This window comes from Drosophila subpulchrella, unplaced genomic scaffold (assembly GCF_014743375.2).
Source record: "Drosophila subpulchrella strain 33 F10 #4 breed RU33 unplaced genomic scaffold, RU_Dsub_v1.1 Primary Assembly Seq25, whole genome shotgun sequence".
Taxonomy (NCBI): Eukaryota; Metazoa; Arthropoda; class Insecta; order Diptera; family Drosophilidae; genus Drosophila; species Drosophila subpulchrella.
In genome coordinates this window covers 608,193-624,888 of record NW_023665555.1, presented here as the reverse complement: position 1 = coordinate 624,888, position 16,696 = coordinate 608,193, and the positions used below count along the sequence as shown (strand labels likewise).

The 16,696-nt window shown below is 42.0% G+C and overlaps 1 protein-coding gene across 6 annotated transcripts in view; it reads right to left on the bottom strand.

Annotated features, from left to right (window-relative positions):
• LOC119559595 (G protein-coupled receptor kinase 1) overlaps nt 1–16,696 on the bottom strand; it is a 468,201-nt gene that overhangs the window by 155,715 nt on the left and 295,790 nt on the right. The gene's annotated exons all lie outside the window — the stretch shown is intronic.

The window sequence follows — 16,696 nt, the reverse complement described above, 5'->3', positions numbered from 1 at the left end:
AGGGCAAATAAACTTTTGCTTGCCAAAGCTATTCTGGGAAAAGAATGTAAGAAGTAGAGAAAAGTATAGCGATTTTTGATCAGGATCAGTAGTCGAGTCGATCTGGTTAGTCTGACAGAACTTCCGTCAGTCCGTCTGTCCGTCTGTCCGTGCTAACATTGTGATCTCAGAAACGATAAGAGCTAGTGGGTTGAGATTTCTTATTGACATTTCTTAACTTCTGATTCAGCCCAAATTTGTGATCCGAATGTGCCACGGCCACCCTAACGCACACAAACCGACCACAACGGTGGAGCACACAGTTTGGTTGCTAGAATACAATTTTCAACTGAAATTTATTAGGTTTGCCACACCTACTTTAACGCCCACAATCAGCAAAACATTTTTCAGTGTACATTTCATATTATTTTATTTGTCAATATCTATCGACGGGCAAAAAGTTAATAACATCGGACCAATAATTAATAAGTTAAGCTGGTTAGCTGAGTAACGGGTACATAATAGTCAAGACAATCGCCTTTGCGTTCGCTTTTGTATTAAGGGTACACCTGAACCCACTTAACAATACGACATTTTTATACCCGTTACTCGTAGAGTAAAAGAATATACTAGATTCGTCGGAAAGTATGTAACAGGCAGAAGGAAGCGTTTCCCCATAAAATATATATATTCTTGATCAGGATCACTTGCTGAATCGATCATGTCCGACTGTCCGTATGAACGCTGAGATCTCGGAAACTATAAGAACTAGGCTATTGGGATTTGGCATGCATATTCCTGAGCTTCATGCGCAGTGCAAGTTTAATTCAGCAGGGTGCCACGCCCACTCTAACCGCCCAAAACTGTGGCTTGATGCTAGAATAAAAACTTTAGCTGAAATGTATTGTCATGTCATCAATACCTACACATACATACACTTTAACGCCCACAAACCGCCCACAAACTTAAAAAAATCGTGCATATGAACGTGGATATCTCGGAAACTATCACAGGTAGAGAATTGGGATTTCAGATTTAGATTCCGTAGCCTTGTACGCAGCGCAAGTTTGTTACGCGAGTATGCTACGCCCACTCTAGCGCCCACAAACCGCCTAATCCTGTGGCGCCCACAATTTGTATGCTAGGAAAAATTTTTAACTGATATGTATTAGTCTCGTCAATACCTATCGATCGACCCAAAAAAAAGTTTGCTACGCCCACTCTAACGCCCATAACGCTTAAATTTGACTACCGCTCACATAACCATATATTGAGATCACGGGTAGGTGGCGCATTTCAATCTCGCTTTGCTGCTTGCATATCTCCATCTCCCTTGGATGCCTTTGGATGAGTAACGGGTATCTGATAGTCGAGGTACTCGACTATAAAGTTCTTCCTTGTATATTTTTATTTTCTTTCAGTTTCATACCAAATTTTATATTTTACTTGCTGGACTTCTATTTTAATTTGTACATTCACGATATTTGGTTTAATTCTTTAACACGCACCAGAAAATATTTCATACATGTTCGGAATACCTCCGATGAAGACTCAGCTCTTAATTAAGCCACTCTTTCATTTGTACTCGGAACGGAAACGCGGCAAAAAAAATAACACCAATGTGCTTTGTACTATAAAGACATTTAGTTGCAATATTTTCATTCTGCTTTTAAGAACAAGTAGAGTTACACATATAGTAAGTAAAATAAGGGTGGCTTTGCTCACAGTGCGGACGGTGTTTATAACTAAGGTAAATTTATCAGAAATCTAGCAAATTGAACGGCCAAAAAAAATATCTATTTATAGGAAAGGCTTAAAAAACTTAAAAATAGATTTTCTATGTGCTTTAGTTCTACGGTCGTGAGATTCACTATATTCCATTATCTAAATGCTTTCGAAACATTGTACGACTCTATCTGAATTGTTATACCCGTTACTCGTAAAGTAAAAGGGTATACTAGATTCGTCGGAAAGTATGTAACAGGCAGAAGAAAGCGTTTCCGATCCCATAAAGTATATATATTCTTGATCAGGATCACTAGCCGAGTCGATCTAGCCATGTCCGTCTGTCCGGATGAACGCTGAGATCTCGGAAACTATAAGAGCTAGGCTACTGAGATTTGGCGTGGAGATTCCTGAGCTTCTTACGTAGCGCAAGTTTGTTTCAGCAGAGTGCCACGCCCACTCCAACGCCCACAAACCGCCCAAGACTGTGGCTCCTTCAGTATTGATGCTAGAGAAATTTTAACTGAATGTGTTGCTCTCGTCAATACCTATCGATTGACCCAAAAAAATATTTGCCACGCCCACTGTAACGCCCATAACACTTAAATCTGTCTACCGCCGGTAGGTGGCGCATTTCAATCTCGCTTTGCTGCTTGCATATCTCCATTTCCCTTTGCTTCTTTAGCTGAGTAACGGGCATTTAATAGTCGAGGTACTCGACTACAGCGTTCTTCCTTGTTTTCACTAAAAATGTGGTGCGCAAATTAGCAAACCTATTGAATTTTTTTGTGTTTCAGCAGTGCCAGAGCGAAGATGACTGGAAAATAAAATCAGGTAAATATATGCACGTACAAATGAGATCTTTATCAACAGTTTTCGGTACTTGGCGTTCTTTTTTTGCGCCAAGTCTACCTTGTAATGTATCGTGACTAACTTTTTGTACGGTATGGTGACGAACTTATTTTATTCAAGAATTTAAATTGTTATCGTTGTTTTTGTGTAAAAAGACATATCATTACCAGATAACATTAACTGCTGGCAGTTACATAAAAAACGAATCGTTCTTCACCGTACCCTACAACTTTTAAAAGTGCAAAAAAAAGAGTGGTTCACGTCTTGTTGATCTATGTTTTGTCCTGTCTTTATTTGTTCTATGTACCTCCCTCGCGAACCGTAATTGCCCGAAATAAAAATGTGCCCGCGCGTAACAAGCACGTGCTTGGTGTCGTTTGGCCCACTTGTTTGTACTGCTCTTAGTGCATCAACGATTAACAATAAATAAAAAAACGAATCTTTGATGACGGAAATCGGCTTATCAGAACTGGAGATAAAAACAAGAGAGAACGCTATAGTCAATGTCATCGACTATCAAATACCTGTTATTCAGCTAAGAGAGTGCGAGGGAGATAAAGATAGACAGCAAAGCGTCTGGTCCGAAGATTTATACGGACAGACGGACATGTCTAGCTCGACTCGTTTAGTGATCCTGATCAAGAATATATGTACTGTATGGGATCGAAAACGCTTCCTTCTACCTGTGTTTACGCCAAAATGGTGTTTATAGTTTGGGGTCAGTGTCGGGCGGCAATTTTCTCCAGATGTCTACATGTTGATCCACGCACTGGCCTCCTCTCTTCGTCTCTATCTCTCTCCTTAGTCTCCGCTTCGCTCTGTACCTCTTTAGTTAGGCAAGGCTTAAGTAGTTAATATTTCCAAGTGACACAATATACCACGCACGTCGCGCAACAATCCGAAAGTTCTCCCGAGTTCTTTTTTACCAGTTTCCCTGGGATTTGGACCTTCGAGCCGAATTTTAAAATCATTGGATTTTCCTCTCCTGGAGTTTACTTGGATTTTTCTCAGCAGCAGCGGTGGCCATGTATTGTCTACATCCAAAAGTGATTTATCTGATGCAACGGAATGCAATATATGTATTTCTATTTTCTTTTGCCCACATTTGCACACTTAAAACAATTCCAGTGACTTACAAAATATATTTCAGTGCTACTTTTCAACCCACATACAAGGTGAGTTCCAAAGTAAACAGGACTTTAAAAAAAGACAGAACAAATAGTTTTTTCGGCAAAATCAATTTTTTTATTCAAAATAGTCTCCTTCTGCTTTATTACAGCGTTTTGCACGGTCCAAAAGCATGTCGAACGAGTGTTTTTGCTCGTTGCCCGGTATGGCCGCTTGCACCGGCAAGCCTTTTGAATGGCCTCTACGTCTGCATAACGCTTTCCTTTCATCGGCAAATGCATTTTTCCGAAAAGGTAGAAGTCGCACGGTGCCATATCAGGTGAATACGGGGAGTGGTTGATGGTTAAAATGTGATTTTTGGTCAAATAGTCGGACACAAGCGTCGATCGATGAGACGGCGCATTATCGTGCAACAAACGCCAACTTCCATCTTCGCGATATTTGGGCCGAACACGTCGAATACGGCGCACCAAACGCTTCAAAACTCCAAGGTAGAATACCACATTAACGTTTTGGCCGGGTGGAACAAATTCTTTTTGGACAATACCCTTGGAATCATAAAAACAAAATCAGCATTGTCTTCACTTTTGACTTCTCCAGGCGCCGTTTTTTGGGTTTCGGCTCGTCCGTCATTTATGTCCTCACGACCACTTTGAAAACGTTGAAACCACTCTGCTACGGGATAGGCAATCATCGCCATAAACTTGTTTCATCAATTGAAACGTTTCGGTAAAAGTTTTACCAATTTTAAAACAAAATTTAATGTTGGCTCTTTGTTCGAAGCTCATTTTCGCACCGATGACAAAAACATACTGACACTTAAAACGCAATAACCTCACTTTCAATAGATGAAATGTCATGAAATTTTTACTGGAAGTCGATAAACGATAGCAGATTCTAACGCACCAGTTGACATATAGATGGCGCCACTAGAGGGCGCTAGATTCAAAAAGTCCTGTTTACTTTGGAGCTCACCTTGTATATAAGTTAACACCGGCCAACCGCCCCCTTCCCTTCACCAACACTCGACTCCGATAACGGACACCGCACCTCTCTCATCACCCCTCTCGGCCACCAACAAACTAGGGCCCATTGCCTTTACCCCTCTCGGACACGCAACGACACCAAACATTCAAGTGGCTACATTAATGCAGCCGCTAAGTTATGGGACCAGCAGCGATGCAGCAACAGAGACAACGACAGCGACGAAGCGACGGCGGCGTAAGAACGACAGCACAGCGACATGACGTCCGCGGGAGAATTTCAACGGCAGCAGCGCGACAGTGGAAGAGCGCTGACCTCCTGCTAGCTGCCTCAGCTATAGCCGCCGCTACCCCTACCCATCGCTGCGCCCTAACGGAAATGCAGCGTTAGCACATGGAGCTTAGCAACACATTGGGCAAAATACCCAAAACCGCTGCCGTCGGCTTCGTGTTTCGGCAGCCGCTATGTCAGCATTATGCTGACGGGCAGTTCTGTTTAAGCCAACCAGCGACTCCAAGAACGATTTTAGATTTATGTCAATTTGTACCCCCGACTAGAGAAGACTACTTTATCTTAAGCAATAAAACCATTGTAACGTATCGAAACGTTTACTGTTTTATTTTAACGTAAATTCGTAAAGATTGAATACAAAGTCATAGAAGGAAGAGACGAAGAAACTAAAAGACGGAAGGAACCACGATGCGGCTAACCCTAACTAGGTAATACTCCCCCCTCTGGCCATGTCTGGCCATAACTGGCGCCCGAACAGTGTCCACTTTCTCGTGAAAGTGGGACCAAAAAACGCCCCGAAGTTAAAAAAAAGATTGCAAATGTTAACTGCGAAAATTAAACAAAATTTTAAAAATTAAAATTATAAAATATTACAAAAAAAAACCAAAAATATGGGGTTGTGCCTGCACTTGTAAAATTTTGAAAAAATACAAAAAATGAAAATTCGAGAATTTTTTGCGAAACACAGTTACCCGCCGCGGTGGGGATGCTGCCGTTCTCTTGTTCTCTTGTGTAGCAATCTGCTGGAAAGGCTAACGGATGTGGAATGCATTCAAAAAAGCTGCCCAGTGGTTTGTGTGGCAACCGTACCTTAGTAGGCGAAACGCCAAAACGGACAAATACGGGCCACCGCGCCAATAAACACAAGTACACAAAAGTGAAAAAGAAAACACACACATATAAAAACGTACAACGCCCCAAACGAAAATTCCCATACAATTTTTTAATGAACCAAAAACGAAACAAATGCTAATTACAATTTAATTTCAGAGTAATAATCCTGTAAGAAGCAAAAACGGATTACAATAAAAGAAACACAAACAAAACAAAGGAGGAAAATAATAAGGGTGAGTGAAGCGATTCTGCGTAAATTTCCCTTATTATAAATTTCCCTTAAAAAGATAAATTTCCAAAAGAAAACTGTTGCTTAACATTCCAATAAAATAAACGCTTGAAAATATTGACATTAAAAATGGAGGAAATGAAGGAGGTATTGAACCGTCTTGACTCTACCATTGCGGCCCTAACCACTCAGATGGTGGGCATGAAAGATAAAGTTAGGAAAATAGGGAATAAGGTGAACATTCTAGAAACCGACTTCGAACAGCGCAACCCGGTAGCGGACATACTGCTACCATTAACGCGTCCGCGTACGGAGTACGAATTAAAAGAATCTTCGGCAGTACTGGATTGCGTAAAGGAACTTTTGACTTTCGAGGGTGATTCCGAAAATTACATCTCTTGGATTAATAGGGCCCAATCCATCATTAACGATTACGAGTTCAATCGGGAGAAACCCCTATATAGGTCAGTCATTATCCAGATTAGACAGAAAATTAGGGGCAACGCCGACATGCCGCTCAATGCCTACGATATGCTGGATGACGACTGGACGGAAATCAAACGGGTATTGGCATTACACTTCGCCGATAAACAAGATGTCGATACGCTAGAGTACGAGCTGACCCAAATGACTCAGGGAAACCAAAAGCTAGAAGACTTTTGCCTAAGGATTAATAACCACGTCTCACTCATAATGAACAAAATAAAAAGCATGAATTACTCTACGGAGATAACCAATGCTTTCCTTGCCGAACAAAGGGATAAGGCTCTTAATGCCTTTATTAGGGGACTAAACGGAGACGCTTCTAGGCTACTAATAATTACAGAAAATGGAGACAGACCTTTAATCAAAACTACCAGAGTTATAGACCACTTAACCCACTGAGGTTCCCCCAGACGCATCAATTCAACAATAGGGCACAAACGAGTTTAGGGCTCAACTATGCTCCAAGTGGAAGCGTGCAGGGCTCTCCAAGATTCCAGGGGGCCAGACCAGCGATCAAACAAGAGTCAAACCAATCAGGTCAAAGTTATAGGTCAAATTTTAACTCGCGTCAAGGAGAGGCCGGTGGCATCAAGCAATGCCCGAGCGCTAATTCTAATTTGAATCCCTTCCGTAAAGCCCAAAGGCTTTACCATATTCAATCCACCCCATCATCGAACACCACTCCCAATGAGTATTATCAACGACATTCCAATAACGAGGAAGAGGAACTGGGGACTCATCTTAAGGAATAGAACATTGTTCTCCCTTAGAGGAAGTAGGGTGTATTAGCGATGGCGAACAAAATTTTATGACCGACGCCTCTCTAGCATACCATACATAGAATATGAGACTAAAACAGGGGCTAAATTACAATTTCTTATAGACACCGGCGCTAACAATAATTTTATTATACCCCCCGCGGGGGGTAATATTAAAATAACACACCGAATCACTGGACAATTTTATAAACCAATTGGGAACGATACTGTTCTCACCTTTTTTGTTCTTCCGGATTAAAATCATTTGACGGCATTATAGGATACGACACCCTAAAAACCTTAAAAGCCCCGATCGACAGAAAAAACAATCTCTTGACAATATCACCCGGTATTAAGATACCCCTTCTTGCAAAAAAATCCCTAAATATACATCTGTTTTTAGAATCTGCAAAGAAAGCTTTAAACGCGCTTATCAGCAAATATTTCAAATTCTTTGAACCACTTTCACACTGAGAGGCCGTAGACACGAGCGTTAGGGCTGATATTTCGCACCAGCATCTCAGACCCCATATACACAAAGAGCTATCCCTACCCTACCAAGGGGAAGTGGATAGACAGATAGAGGAACTCTTGCGGGATGGGATCATCAAACCATCAAGAAGTCATTATAACTCCCCGGTATGGGTAGTTCCAAAGAAACCCAAACCGAACGGAGAGAAACAATACCGCATGGTCTTCGACTTTAAGCGCTTAAAAGATGTCACGATTGCGGACACTTATCCGATTAACATTAATTATAAATGCCCCAGCGATATTTTAAAGAATGATCGACGATGTATTAAGGGAACACATTGACAAGATTTGCTATGTGTACATCGACAACATAAGTCTTCAGTGAGGACTAGGACTATTATGGCCACTGGCCACGCGCTGTCTTCAACAACCTGGAGAAAGCCAAGCTGTAGGTCAATTTAGAAAAAACTAATTTCCTATCAACGCATGTTGAATTTTTAGGATATGTAGTAACTGCAGATGGCATCAAAGCAGACGAAAAAAAAGTAGAGGGTGTCACAAAAATGAAACCACCTACCAATGTAAAGGAACTAAAGAGTTTCCTCGGCATGACATCCTATTATAGAAAATTTATTGAAGACTATGCAAAAGTCGCGAAACCACTGACTAATTTAACTCGAGAAGAGTTCGCTAGAATTAAATCTTCACAATCGAAAAAAGTCCCCATTGAACTCGATGAGGCCGCGATGAAAGCCTTCAATGATTTGAAAACTATCCTTTCATCCTCAGAGGTATTGGCATTTCCAAGTTTTTCCTAACCTAACCACAGACGCGTCAAACTACGCTATCGGAGCAGTTCTTTCACAAGTGGACTCTGGCAAAGATCGGCCAATAGCGTATATCTCCCGATCTTTGACTTAGACAGAAGAGAACTACGTAACCAACGAAAAAGAAATGCTCGCGATAGTGTGGGCCTTAGATAACCTTCGTTCTTATTTGTATGGTGCTGGATCTATTAAGATTTACACTGATCACCAGCCTTTAACATTTGGACTGGACAATAAAAATTTTAACGCTAAGTTAAAACGCTGGAAGTCCCGTATTGAGGAATACAATTGCAAATTAATATAAAAACAAGGAAAAACGCTATAGTCGCCTACCTCGACTATCAGATACCCGTTACTCAGCTAAAGGGAAATGGAGATATGCACGCAGCAAAGCGAGATTGAAATGCGCCACCTACCGGCGGTAGACAGATTATAGCGTTATGGGTGTTAGAGTGGGCGTGGCAAATTTTTTTTTGGATCAATCGAAAGGTATAAACGAGACCAAAACATTTCACTTAAAATTTTTTATCTAGCATGAAAATTGTGGGCGCCACAGGCTTGGGTTGATTGTGGGCGTTAGAGTGGGCGTGGCATATTCGCGTACCAAAGTTGCGCTGCGTACAAGGCTACGGGAGCTAAATCTGAGATCCCAATTCTCTATCTTTGATAGTTTCCGAGATTGATAAGAACAATACATTTCAGTTAAAATTTGTATTCTAGCATCAAAACTGTAGGAGCCACAGTTGTGGGCGGATTGTGTGCGTTAGAGTGGGCGTGGCACTCTGCTGAAACAAACTTGCGCTGCGTAAGAAGCTCAGGAATCTGCACGCCAAATCTCAATAGCCTAGCTCTTATGTCTCCGAGATCTCAGCGTTCATCCGGACGGACAGAATGACCGACAGACGGACATGGCTAGATCGACTCGGCTAGTGATCCTGATCAAGAATTTATATACTTTATGGGGTCGGAAACGCTTCCTTCTGCCTGTTACATACTATTACTCTACGAGTAACGGGTATAACCAGGGAAGTCAAATATAGTGGCCGAGGCCCTTTCAAGAGGTTCAACGTATGTTAATCACCTGGGCTCTGACAATGATACCGCCTCCGAGTCGGATTCCATAGCTACGGTTCATAGCGCTCTTCAAGACGCCTCTTGTTTTATTCCCCACGTGCCCGTGCGGGCACCCACATGCTGGATATGTGCGCCACTCAATTCCGATTAATGATCCCTTCAACCCTTCTAAACTCATTAAAGAAATACTTGAAACCTTCAGTAATCAATGAAATTAAAATCCCGGACGATTACCTACAACTCCTTCAAACCTGTTGCTTCTTAAATTTTTAATTGTACAAAATTTGTATAACACAGCGCTTAGTAGAGGATATTACGGATGATAAGCAAATTTGCGAAGTCATCGAGAGCTCAGTCATCAGAGCTCATAGAAATTCAAAAAAGGTCTCTATTCAAATCCTAGAAAAGTATTACTTCCCCAGGATGGCTAGTATTATTCGCATACAACTGTCAACCTGCACCACTTGCAAATTGCATAAGTACGACAGGCACCCAAATAAGCTACCATTACAACCAACCCCTATTCCAAACTATCCATGTGAGATACTTCATATCGACGTTTTCACATTGGAGAAAAAAATATACCTGAGTAGCACGACAAATTCTCTAAATTTGCTAAACCTTTTCCCTTACAATCAAAATCAGCAATCCATCTTCGCGAGACAATACTAGACGCACTTCATTATTTCACAGTGCCTAGAATGATAGTGTCTGATAACGAAAGGGGCCTTCTATCCCCAACTGTCCTAAACTACTTGCGAACGCTGGGAATTGAACTTTATCATTCCCCAACTCAGAAAAGCGAAATAAGCGGTCAGGTAGAAAGATTCCATTCTACCTTTATGGAAATATATCGATGCTTAAAAGGCGAATATTCTACCTTTAAAACCACCGATCTTATCGCAATTGTCGTAGACAAGTACAATAACACTGTCCACTCGGTAACGAACAAAAAGCCCTTGGATATTTTTTTTCAACTGTACTTCTAGAATAAACTACCAGGGATTATCCGACTTTAAACAACAAAGTCTTGAGGACATTCGAGGGCTCATCGAGCACAAGCAAACTTTAACCAACAATGGCCGCAATAAAAATAGAAGCGACCCAATTTCCTATGAACAAGGTGACACAGTGTATGTCGCCAATAAACAAATAAAAACAAGGGAAAAACAACGGTTCAAGGCAGAAGAAGTTCAGGATGACCAAAGGGTCACAATCAAAACAAGGTCGGGAAAAATCTTTCACAAATCACACTTAAGGAATTAAATTTTGGAAACGAACCTACAATAAAAAGAAAAGTAAATTACTAGACATATGTGGTATGGGAGGCTAGCAACAGAATATCTGAACTCTTTACAATATACAAATTCATCTAAAAACATAAAGGGAAATGCATACTGAATGTTTCACTAAGTCATAACCTCAAACTCAACCAAATAAAAACGTTAAATACCCTCCCAAATATAATTAAGAAAAACCTAGTTTAAGATAAACACCTATTTAATTGAAAAACATAAACCCTCAGAAAAGGGGAGCAATAAATTCATTTGGTAATAGCTATACACAAATAAAAATAAATACACAAGTAATATTAGTACAAAAATAATGATAATATAAAAACAATAAAAATGCGAAAATAATAGTAATACACACACAAAAAAACACCAACACGAACACTAAGGTTAAGACAAATAGACAATTTTATTATAAGAATCTACAATTTCATGTACATGTAATCCTCTTCCGACGCAACAAGCGCGTCTGCAATCTACGTGGTACCGTCTACAACAAGGTACCGTCTGGAGGACCAATGGAGTTTTCAAACTGGCTCACGTCATCATTCTAGGCCGCATGCAGCAACTCATCGACCAGGTAGCAAACGAGGCTATGGTAATCACCGATTAACGCACTGGTTGGCCACTATCTGCAGCACGCTTTGGAAGGAATCTTGCGCATGAAAAGCGCACCAGCACAAAGACAAGGCTCAATCGACTGGCTAGGATCAGCCTGGAAGTGGGTCGCGGGATCACCGGACCAATCGGATTGGAATGCCATCCTTAAAGAGGAGGACAGCTTGGCAAGGAACAACAATCAGCAGATTCGAATCAAAACTAAGTTGTTTGACTCAACGCACGAATCGCTCCAAAAGCTGAACGATGTTATCGGGAGAGTCAACGAAATAGACGGGTACACGAGAGATACTGAGAGCCTGCCAACTAGGAAAGACTGGAGTGGTCAACACGAATCTCTTGGATCACGACGAGATCAACATGATATTGGCGGAGGTGGACAACCTCCCTTATCAAAACGTCGCTGAGGCAGTCGAATTTTCCAGGCCTACAGTCCTTACAAACGGGACTACTCTTTTGTACACCCTGGCGATACCCAAAGTAGTGGACAGGAAGTACCGATTGATCAGGATCTACCCAACGATATCCGCCGGCAAGCAAGTTGTTCTAAAATACACCACACTTTGCTTTTATTAAACTGCTGGATAAATGCTGCTGCTTTCTGCTGATTTTCCACACACGTTCGGCTGCTTCAATTCTCTCCTGCTTACTTGGCTGTTCGGCTGCTACTTCTACTTCTTCTGCTCCTTCTGCTGTTACTCTGCTGTACGACTTCTGCTGCTGTTAACCAGTGTGCCTTTAGTAGATCTGCTTGCCTACTCTCTGTTACATTCGGTCATCCTGATCAGTCATCAGTCCCTGATGACCATGCCTCCTCGTTGCTTACAGCAAAACTCAATATTCCCTCGACGTCTGCTGCTTTTCGTACATTATAGCGTTCCCCTCTTTTCACTTCTGTTATTTTGTATGAACCTAAGAATTCACTAGCCATCCTTCTCCCAGCTACGAATTGCGTTCTAGGGATGGCGACGAGATCCCCAACTTTGTATCCGTACTCGCATTTTCGCTTTTTATCAAATTGTTCCTTATATTTTTTCTGGGCCTGCTGAATATTATCTTTTGCTTCTTGTCGCATCTTCTTTCTTTCGTCATCAAAGTTATCAACCATCTCATTTTCTATTAGTTGAAGTATATCGCTATATGGTCTACAACGCATTTTTATCCCGATCAGCAGCTCAAATGGAGAACGCTTTTTAGATTCATGAACTGTGCCATTGAGAGCCATCTGAACTCGAGGTACAAACTTATACCATCTTCCAGGTTCCTCCGACGACAACTTTGAAATAAGGCTCAGGATGGATCGGTTTACACGTTCTATTTGCCTCTTGGAACTCCTGTGGTGCCCCAAACGTGTTCGATGTTTTCTTCCTTCAAAAATTCCTCAAAGCTAGACGACGTAAATGCTGCTCCGCGATCGCTTACTATACGAGCAAGATTACCAAAGATATCCGACCATTCCCGTAACTTCTTGAGGACTTCGTCTGTCAACCATCGCGTAGATGTACTTGTAGTGCTTTGAAGTAGCATCCATTGGTCCCAGATGGTCTACGTGTATAGTATGATAGTGTCGATTTGATGCAAAAATCTTTCTTTTTTGCCGAGCTTTTTGTTGTAGATTATACATTTCATACAGTTTCCTATGACCTTCAGTACCTTCCATTCTAGATGTGGGATCCAATAACTGTGCTGTATGGCATGCATTGTTTTTTGTACGGCAAAGTGGCCTGCGTTGTGTGCCTCTGTTATTATCTCTCTCTCCAGCGACTTCGGTATTGCTAACAGATCCGTTCCCTGCACAACCTTGCACACTAGACCAGCCTTTAATTTAAAGTTGTCATATGGTTTACTTTTCAGGATTTTGGAGACTGCTTTGATCATCGTATCCTCCTGCTGGGCTTTCTTGATTCTTTCTTGATTAATTGGGTATCGACTCAGGCAATCCACGTGCTTCAGCCGTGTTCCACCTCAAAACTGTAGTCCTGCAGGTACAGTACCCATTGGGCAACCTCTCGCGGAACGTCCTTTTTGCTTAACGTTTGTTTAAAAGCGGCGCAATCAGTTACAAGCTTGAAGTTGGTACCGAGTATGTACTGACATGCGAGAAAAATAGCTTTGTCTTCTTGTATATAGCATTGCTGTCGTGCTTCGGAGTCCGAGGTTTTCTTGCTCCAGAATAAGACCGGATGCAATTGCCCTTCATGCCACTGTAACAGCGTAGCTGCAAACCCATCCTTCGACGCGTCGGTGTGTATCTCGGTTTTTGCATCCCTGCGGTAGAGTCTTAGCACCGGCTCGCTCACCAATGCTTCCTTTAATTGGTCGACCGCTTGCTGCTCGTCCAGACCCATTTTAAATTTAACGTATTTCCGCAGAAAATTCGTTAATGGTTTTGCGATCAGTGAATAGTTTTTATAAACTTACGGAAAAACCCAGTTAATCCCAAAAACGACTGCACCGCCTTGATGTTTTGCGGCATTGGAAACTTTTTGATGGCTTTGGTTTTTTCCGGTCCAGGCTTAATTTCTCCTCCTCCAACTTGATGTCCCAAAAATGTTATTGGGGACTGCAGGAATCGGCATTTCTTCCACTTCATCTTTAGCCCGTATTCAGCTGCTGCATCTAAAACCTTCTTTAGCTTTCCCAGGCATTCGTCGGCAGTTTCGGCGGGTATAACAATGTCCTCCATGTAAAGATCCAGAATGTTTTCATTTATGAGGTTTTGAAATACATGACCTATGAAGCGGATGAAGACTGCTGGCGAACTGCAAAAACCGAAAGGCGCTCGATTGAATTCAAAGAGGCCGTCCTTCGTTATGAACGCTGTACACTTCTTACTGCTTTCTTCGACCGGAACGTGAAAAAAACCATTTTCCAAGTCCATTATGGTGAAAATTATTGCATTTTCCAGTTTTTCAAGCACATCTTCAACGATTGGAACGGGGAAGCAATCTTTTAACACCATCTTGTTGCGCCCATCTTTTTTCTTGACGATGACTGTGCGGCTGGCGAAATTTGAGGATGAGCGACGTATTATTCCAGCGTTCACCCATATATCTATCTGCTGTTTAACTACATCAGCTTCGCTAATAGCCATTCTGCTTGGAGCATGTCGAAACGGCGTTATGTTCTCATCCGGTAAAATTTTCAGAAAATTCTTCAATCATCGATTGGACGGTATCTCTGTACTGTTAGGGGACAACTATATCAGTATTTGCTTCAACCACATTGTAGATACTTAACTGATTCGTGTTCACAGTTTCCTCCTCATTCAGAGGAGATAACTGATAAGAATTTGGATATAAAGTCATATCCCAGCAGCAAATCGCATCCGATGGCATGATTGGCCACCACAAGAAGCTTGTGTGCCAGACACATTCCGTCGATCTCCACTTCTGCCATAAACTGACCAGCGGAGCGTGTGATGTTGTTTCCAAGTCCTCTTAAAGTTGCACAGCTTGGCTGCAAGAAGACGCTACCCATTTTCTCAAACACGGACATTTTTAATAGGGTAACATCTGTCTATAAACCCCTTGAATTGCACATCATTGATTTTGAGAGACTTAAGGCGTTTTTCCTCGTATGCTACGTTTCCGGCAGCCGTACCAGGGCAATCTTTCGACATGTGACCACTCTGATTGCAGCGGAAGCACTTTAAAGCAGCTCGGCAATCCCTGCGTAGATGTTCTTGGGATCGACAATTGTAGCAGTGCTGTTTCCTCACACAGCTGTTTTGCTCGGGCTTCCTTGCGAGCGGCTGTTATTCTTTCTTCTTCACCATCAGATTCTCATCGATCTGACGCGTTCGTTCGTAGATTTCGTATTTCTCTTTTAGCTGCTTGTAAGAACTGCATCCTTACAGGGTGTACTTGTAATCCGTCGACAATGTACCGAATTACCGACTCCGTGTCCAATGTCCCACGAGCAGCGATGCGTTTCATCTGTAGCATGTATTCGTGAAAGCTTTCATTGTTTGCTTTCACTCGCACAGACAGCTGATTGTGAATTTGGGCACTGCATAAACGATCGCCCTCGAATTCCGTTATAAGTTGGTGACGCAGCTGGCTGTACTCGTACACTTCTGTAGACTCCAGAAAAAGAGCGGCTGTACATGTCATTTTGGCACGAGCTTGTACGTATTTCTGTTTGTCGTTAAGCCCATATGCTTCAGCGTTTAATTCCAAGTTATTAAACCACTCCTGCAATGACATATTTTCTCCACTGAACTCAGGAATTATTTTGGCAAAATTTTCCACTACCAGCTTCGCATCATTATACCCGTTACTCGTAGAGTAAAAGGGTATACTAGATTCGTCGGAAAGTATGTAACAGGCAGAAGGAAGCGTTTCCGACCCCATAAAGTATATATATTCTTGATCAGGATCACTAGCCGAGTCGATCTAGCCATGTCCGTCTGTCCGTCTGTCTGTCCGGATGAACGCTGAGATCTTGGAAACTATGAGAGCTAGGCTATTGAGATTTGGCGTGCAGATTCCTGAGCTTCTTACGCAGCGCAAGTTTGTTTCAGTAGAGTGCCACGCCCACTTTTACGCCCACAAACCGCCCAAAACTGTTGCTCCTACAGTTTTGATGCTAGAATAAAAATTTTAACTGAAATGTATTGTTCTCATCAATACCTATCGATTGACTTAAAAAAAAGTTTGCCACGCCCACTTTATCGCCCACAAACCGCCCCCAAACTTCAAAAAATCGTAAATATGAACGTGGATATCTCGGAAACTATCAAAGATATAGAATCAGGATTTCAGATTTAGATTCCGAACCTTTGTACGCAGCGCAATTTTGATACGCGAGTATGCCACGCCCACTCTAACGCCCACAAACCGCCCAAGCCTGTGGCGCCCACAATTTTCATGCTAGATACAAAATTTTAACTGAACTGTATCGGTCTCGTCAATACCTATCGATTGACCAAAAAAAAAATTTTCCACGCCCACCCTAACGCCCATAACGCTTAAATCTGTCTACCACCGGTAGGTGGCGCATTTCAGTCTTGCTTTGCTGCTTGCTTATTTCCATTTCCCTTTGGTCCCTTTAGCTGAGTAACGGGTATCTGATAGTCGAGGCACTCGACTATAGCGTTCTTTCTTGTTTTTTGTCAATTTCATCGGCGCTAATTCTTAACGT